Source organism: Penaeus chinensis, chromosome 13 (assembly GCF_019202785.1).
Source record: "Penaeus chinensis breed Huanghai No. 1 chromosome 13, ASM1920278v2, whole genome shotgun sequence".
NCBI lineage: Eukaryota > Metazoa > Arthropoda > Malacostraca > Decapoda > Penaeidae > Penaeus > Penaeus chinensis.
The window spans coordinates 16,006,650-16,014,149 of record NC_061831.1 but is presented as its reverse complement, the minus strand read 5'-3'; the positions used below and the strand labels follow the sequence as shown (position 1 = coordinate 16,014,149).

Here is a 7,500-nt window from a genome sequence, read left to right as displayed (position 1 = left end):
ACAATATAGTAACCACCAAACAATGATAATGCGTAAAGTGCTTTCGCGTTGATATTTCCTGCCGCGACATCATTATGCTTCCCAAGGGAAGCCCTTCAACTGGTGCATGAGGATATATACATTCTACTGGTATCTAACCTTCAGTTGTAAACGATACAGGAGACATGCCATTTGTATTTTCTTTCAAATCTCTTAGAACACCGTTATCATGATATCATCTGACAATTGATTAATTGATTACACGCTTCTCGAGTTAAATAGAGAGCCCAACGTGGGGCTCGAACCCACGACCCCGAGATTAAGAGTCTCGTGCTCTACCGACTGAGCTAGCCGGGCTTTCTATGAATGCTCCATCAGACTAATCATAAGGAACCATTTCCGCGAGGACGCCCTGCTCTTTAAGACAATATATCTTGAATATCACAGTAAACGTGATGAAGTGACAAGTTCTATTTTCCTTTTCCGTGTTTTTTGGCATTTTCATGAGACTTATAAGAATAATAAGAATATCACAAGTTTCAGAATCAAAACTTACTTTCTGAAGCTGTAAACAATGGCTGGCGCCACATAAAAATATTTAATTAGAGATTGGTGACGGTGATTAATTAACCTCTTTGGCACCTTTAGCAACAGATTCCTACGTCGGACCATGGGATAGTGTTGCCATCACACGTTTCCACATGGAGCCTGAGAAGGGCGTGTTACTCATGGAATCCGGGACCGCCAGCTTGTGTTAAACAAACTTTCTGGTGGAGGCCTGTGCGAGGACTTGTTTGAACTCGTGGCTTGGCTAAACTAATCAAGGCAGAGACAAAGAGAATCGAGAGCATGTAACAATCAACAAGGCCTTGTCTTCACAGAGGACGGTGAACCATTCACCAAATTTTACGGATCCGCAAATTGTTGTTCGAACTTGGGATCGAGGCAGCCGGCGAGGTTTCCATCGTTCATATCTTAGAGAATCGATGCAGTGTGATTGGTTAAAGGCATTGTAGAATATAATGTTTTATGTAATATTATACGTACTCATTATGAGTACCTGTTGTATGCAATCACATTAATCTATGACGTCTAGATATAATGTGAAGATTATTCTCAGCCTTTATCCGTGTCGCGGACCAGGGACTGATAAATCACTGTCATAATAGTCTGTATAACATGTTCCGGTTCTATATCAAGAAATCTGTTTAATAGGAAATAATTAGTAGACACAAGTCCCCTTTCACAATAGGTCTAGGTGGCTAGTGAAGAGTATATCACTATTCAAGAAATGCGCGTTGAGGATTATTGACGGCCATTAAGCCAGTAACTGGATTTGGAGAAATGTGGAGATGATAAAGGAACGACGAAGTGGAGGAACGTCGGTCGAAAGTCTTTCCATAAAAAATACAAGGTAATGTTTTCGGATATAGCGACAGCTGAAGGAACTGATTTGATATTGTAAAATAATTCGGACTGTAATACTAACACTACCCTATAATTAATATTAGCCGTCATGGGTTCTTTGAACAAGCTTGTGCTCCACAATAGGAAAACCAAACGAAAAGAAAAATGAGGAATCTTATGAAGCATTGAACGTGGTTTACATACTCTCTATGGAGTCGACGCGATTGTTATTAGTGTTATAGGGCTACAGTAGATAGCAGTTTTGGTTTTGGCAAAAAAAAAAAAAAACGTGCTTGAATTGTGTGAGAAATTATCTGACTATAATGAACATGAGAGATTATTCCACTATAACGAACATGTACATCACACACGTACATTTAGCATAGATATAATCATGACGAGGCAACCGACTTTTACTGGGTAAACCGAAACTATAAATACCATCCTTTATGCCTGAAACTAGGAAAGTCTGAGAAAATGGAAGTTAAACAAAAAAGAGATTTTGAAGGAACAACGGCTGGACCTGCACAAGCGAAGGACAAAACACCAGGCGTAATGTGGCGTGGAATTAGGAAGGTGCAGTTGGAGCGGAATTCGTCGAGGAGGCAGAGAAGAGGAGCTTGCTTGGTGGAAGTTATACAGCAGTGATTCTGGCAATGATTAAATGAATACGTACTGCACACAGAGATTGTGAGGAGGTCAGGAATATAGTAAACATGGAATAAGAAAATGTGAAGCAATGTAGAAAATGGCGTAGAAACTGATAATGAGCATCAAGAAACTGATGCCCAGGAATTAAGACACAACGAAGGGAATTCCGTCATTTGAGATCAAAAGAACACGGCACATACTCCATACGATATATATACGGATATATATAACTTGAACAATGAAGCTGGTGTGATAAATACTTGCATCAAAGGTGAAATTACAGAGATGTAGATAAAAGGGACACCGCCGAAACGAATAGGTCACGTGGGCCCGATATGATTCCGGTAGAAAAGGCGGAAGCAGCTAGCGGTCTTCCTTGTTTTCTGTATAGATTTCCGATACAGCATTTGACTCCGGGAATGGAAAGTCTGCTATAAGTGCCATTTCAAAAAGGATCCACTTGAGCACAAGAACCATCGAGACATCTTGTGTGCTGCATTGAGGTGTTACGGAGTACATATGGTGAGTATATGAAGGTAAGAAAGATTATATAAATAAGGGAGTGGCTGAAACTAGTATAGGTGGTAGAACAACTTCTTGAACCAACTGTGCGGATGAATTTTAAAAGAGCGACTGTGAAACGTCGTTGAATACACTTCAAAAGAGATAGGCCAGGGCACTGTTGATTAGATTTCAATGTTGAGATTGCTCACTATACACATGTTCCTTTAATCAGAAGCATTTGATAGAGGCGCCCAGAAGTGATGTTATGGAGTAAGTGAAGAGAACTCGTGCGCCCTCGAAGCTCTTGCGGCAAGAGCAGTTAAGAGTATATAGAGTATGTATAGCAGGAGAGCTTTGAGTGGAAGTAGTGAGCTTTCGAACTAATGCTATTGTGAGGCAAGTATGCGGCGTTCAAGAAATTCGCACAGACAGAGTACATGGCAAAGGCGAACTGGGTAAAGGAAAAAGTTTTGAGTATGGAAGGCAACGAGATTCATAAAGACAATTGTATATATGTGGATATGAATGATTAGAGCATCCCGACTGAAAATGTAAATCATAAGCAGGGATAACTAAATAAAGGTCCAGTTGATTATATGAAGATTGACAAACATCAACTGCGATGGTATGTTCATGCGCAAGGAATCATGTCAACTAAAATACTGATGTAAATGCTTGCTGAAACGGACTGACCTGACTCTCATGAAGATACTTCCGAACCGAGAACAATAGAGAATCTTCCAAAATCCCGAAATAGCAGGCTAACTTTCCGTTACAGGGGGCCGGTGGATGTTGACGTTACTGGCTTGCTTTAGGAACAAGCAGTCAGAAGTCTACGAGGAGAATTTATAATTTATGTACTCATTCCAAGAACTAAAGAAAGAGCCCGACGTGGGGCTCGAACCCACGACCCCGAGATTAAGAGTCTCGTGCTCTACCGACTGAGCTAGCCGGGCTTCTATTCAGATAATGAAACTCATATACTTTATAGACACCTTGATGTAAGGTATGACAATTGACCATCCACGAGAGAGTCAGACGAAAGCGTTTTCCCTTCATCAGGTGCATCTTCGTAAAACTTAATCCTATTCTAATTATCTCGTTATAATTTTAAAATGTAAAGTGTGCTTGCTGATTACGTTGTTTACAAATAGTATTTGCGGTCAAGCCCAAATGTTTAAACATAACTGTGCTTCAGTTTATTTTACGAAGGTGCAACGAATCACCTAACCTTACTTCATAATCCATCCAGAAAAAAGTGACGCCTAAGAAGTGCATTTGCAATATGGCTACTTGCTCCAGCTATGCAATCGTTCCTTTAACGGGAAAAGGCAGTGTGAAAGCAGAATGCCGTCTTCTATATTTCCTACCTAAGATACGGAAAATCACATCACAAAAAAGGGCTTTAGAATCAGTTATTCATAATTTCACAACTTTCTCCATTTCGTTCCCGTATGCAAACGAGACTGTTTTTTCTCCCCATTTCCCTTTGCTTCTTGGTATTTTTTTTTTTTTTATCTTTTGAGCTATACTGCAAAATTTTCCCATAGTCTCAATAAATACAATAAAACGAGTAAACAACAGATTAAAAGCTGAACCGAAAATACTTAAAATTACCATAACCACTAATAACAAAGAATAAGGGAGCGTGCAATACCGTGAGGCGGTTGACTGGTCTCCCAATAGAACCGCATTGTAAACAATACAAATGTAAAAAAAAAAAAAAAAAATCAAGGGGAAAAACAAAGAAAAATAACTAAACATTTGTATTTACAAACCAATAGATCCTTACACCAGACTTAACAACTCGTGAATTACCTGGGTAAGACAGTACAATTTTCCGTATGATTTGATACAGGCATCTCTCAATAGCGTATTTACGGACCACGGCCAGGGAAGGTGTGCGGCTGACTCACGGACAAGGAAGAAACCGGGCGCTGCAGTCGTAAGCTAACCGCCGTTTCCGCTGTTACAGTTGCCTGTTTTAAGCACTTTTATGTAAATATATACTTGGAATTCCCGCTGCGATGCTGTCGTTGCAATCTTGCAGCGCTACATCTCTATAATGGTAGATGAGATCCTCTCTATTATTTACGTATCTCACCTTGCTCCGCCTTCTTCATCTCTTCCAATTTCGATGGATGCGATTTGTCTGTAGCACGGCGCGCACGGCGTCGGGAGGCCACGTCGCTTACAGTCTCGGAACTTGGCGAGCTAAATAATCGTTGCCTGGCATTACAGTCAAATGAGACAGATTTTACTGTAGGTAACAGTCCTATTATTGAAAAATTGCATAAAGCAATATTGAAAAATTTTATGTAAATTCGATTATACTACTATCAATAAAATGTTTTATTTTGCCATTAGCATTTTTTTTAATTATCTGTTCTCGAGAGTTAGGGGTTCAGTCCAGAGCTGGTGGAAGGGTCAGAGGGCGCAATACTTGCCTTGCCCCGGGCGCTGGCAACCCACGCTTCGCCCTTGCAACGGGCGTCTTCGCAATGGAACCCACGGCATAGCTTCCTTTTACCTCTGTCCTTGTCTGCGGCGGAGTGAACTGACTTATGATATTGTGAGGCAAAAATATTTCATGCGCATTTGGGACCTTCTTTGTCTTCTATAAACTGTACGTTTACAAGTATTATGGTGTTATGAACAGCATAATTTTGGCTACATCAACAACAATCCAGGCTCTAACTTCCACCTATCATTTTTTTTTTCTTGTGATAATTTGGCACTTCCTTCTTTCTTGTGGAGGTTTTCTAATTACATGGTGCCGACGCCATTCGCTTCGGCAAAAGTGAAAATGGCAACCTGAGATGTCAACACGAAGAGAATACCTTTCCAAATTATGTCATGGTTGCCTCATCAAAGTCAGTCACTTATGAATCAAGATATGAACCGGGTTATGTCTGATTAAAGTTTTCACAAGCAACATGGAAATATGCATGGACATTGATTTGATGCCTGTGATTCTTAGGCGTCACTTTGCAGGTTGCACCTTGGAGCCAATGTTAAAAGTAGACCAGGAACTGGAAATCAGATTCTGCAAAGAATGTAATCGTTCCATCCACATCGTTTTGCAAAAAATCACACCGCCAAGGACGGCCAGCCGGTACGTCTAGCACGAAAAACACATCTCTCCTCTGCGACCCGAGATCCGCTCGTTCGTGGCCTCCTGGATCCACCGGGGCTGAAGTTTGCGCTTGAACCACGTGGCATGTATATGAAATCTTATTTGTTTTTTGATAAATACATGCACACACACACACCATATATATATATATATATATATATATATATATATATATATATATACATATATATACATATATATGTACATGCATTATTATTATTACATAATAATAATACATGTACACACACACACACACATACACACACATATACACATACACACACACACATGTACACACACACACACACACGCACACGCACACGCACACGCACACACACACACACACACACACACACACACACACACACACACACACACACATATATACATATATATACATGTGTGTGTGTGTGAACTTCAATACACATATATATATATATATATATATATATTTATATACTCATATTGGGTTGAGAGAAAGGTACGATATAATGGGCATACTGGGATGCGAAGGTAGTGTACAAAATCGATCTGGATCGTGACATCAGGGTTTTTCACCCTGATATAGTTATAGATTGATTCAGAGGGGGAGAGAGGTGTGCATACATAATATGATATAGAAACGCCACACTCATATGTATCAGAATAAGGATCTGTGGCAATAGAAAACCCGGAAATATTTCACTACCTTTATGCACTTACTTTATGCCAAAGTAGACTGTCCTTCATCTTAACATAGTGCACACTTGCTTCCAACAGCCCACTATTATCATTATAGTTCTACAACGTGCATGCATAGTAGATCCTTGAATTAACTTTTGGAGCAAAAGTGGTTTATCTAAAAATGGCCAGAATAAACCACTAATGTTTAGGTGTATGTGTATTCTACTATCAAAGGGTTGGTGAATTTTTAAACGTTAATCATCAATATTTTTAGATTGTACACGGCATTTTTGTTCATCCCATTCAAGACCCTCTTTAAAAGGGCATTTCTGAACGGAACGCCGTGAATACTATTTACTGTTGTGAGATCTGACTGGATGTTTCTTAAGCCCTTTTATCCTATAATATGAGTTCATCTGACAATACTATTTCCATATCTGAAAGGCTAAACAGAAAGCCCAACGTGGGGCTCGAACCCACGACCCCGAGATTAAGAGTCTCGTGCTCTACCGACTGAGCTAGCCGGGCTTGGTAAAGGTGTGAGCCGGTTGTTTATTTCTAAGAAACCACTTCCTTGGGCGCGCCTTGCCCTAAAGCGAGCACTAATTTTTCTATCTTAACACTTTTTTCTTCTTTTTCCTCCCTTCTGTATCAAAGCATCTCTTTAAAACAAAACATAAAATCATGTAACGAAAAAGAATAATGCAAAACAGTTTTAAAAATCTACATATTACCGACTTTTGCTCTCGTATATTTCCTTAAATTTCATTATTGTTTCATTAATAGCACCCATAAGAGTAAGTCTTTATTTCTGTAAGGCCTCCTGCCCCCTTCTACTCATCTCTCAGACCCATATAAGGTCTGACTGGGGCACCACGTGGACAGAGGATGGCGCGCGAGCCAGGTGATAACAACAGGCCTGCGTGATCCTCGATGCTCATTCTACTAATCACACACAAGCGAGTTAGAATATCATTATGTTACTTGTCTACTTGTGTACATAATCATACATGTGTGAGTATAGATATATGTGCATAGACAGATAGATAGTTAGACAAACAAATAAACAGGCAAACAGACAAGTGAGAGAGAGAGAGAGTACATTGAGACAGACATGCTCACATGCACTCATGAAGCCATACATATAGTACACAGGTACA

General features: G+C 39.9%; 3 non-coding genes across 3 annotated transcripts; all 3 read right to left on the bottom strand.

Annotated features, from left to right (window-relative positions):
* Positions 1-263: 263 nt before the first annotated feature.
* Positions 264-336, bottom strand: Trnak-cuu. The gene has a single exon. It is a non-coding gene; the product is annotated as a tRNA-Lys (tRNA).
* Positions 337-3,424: 3,088 nt separating this feature from the next.
* On the bottom strand, positions 3,425-3,497 carry Trnak-cuu. Its single transcript has one exon. It is a non-coding gene; the product is annotated as a tRNA-Lys (tRNA).
* A 3,298-nt stretch (positions 3,498-6,795) lies between these two features.
* On the bottom strand, positions 6,796-6,868 carry Trnak-cuu. The gene has a single exon. It is a non-coding gene; the product is annotated as a tRNA-Lys (tRNA).
* Positions 6,869-7,500: the final 632 nt, after the last annotated feature.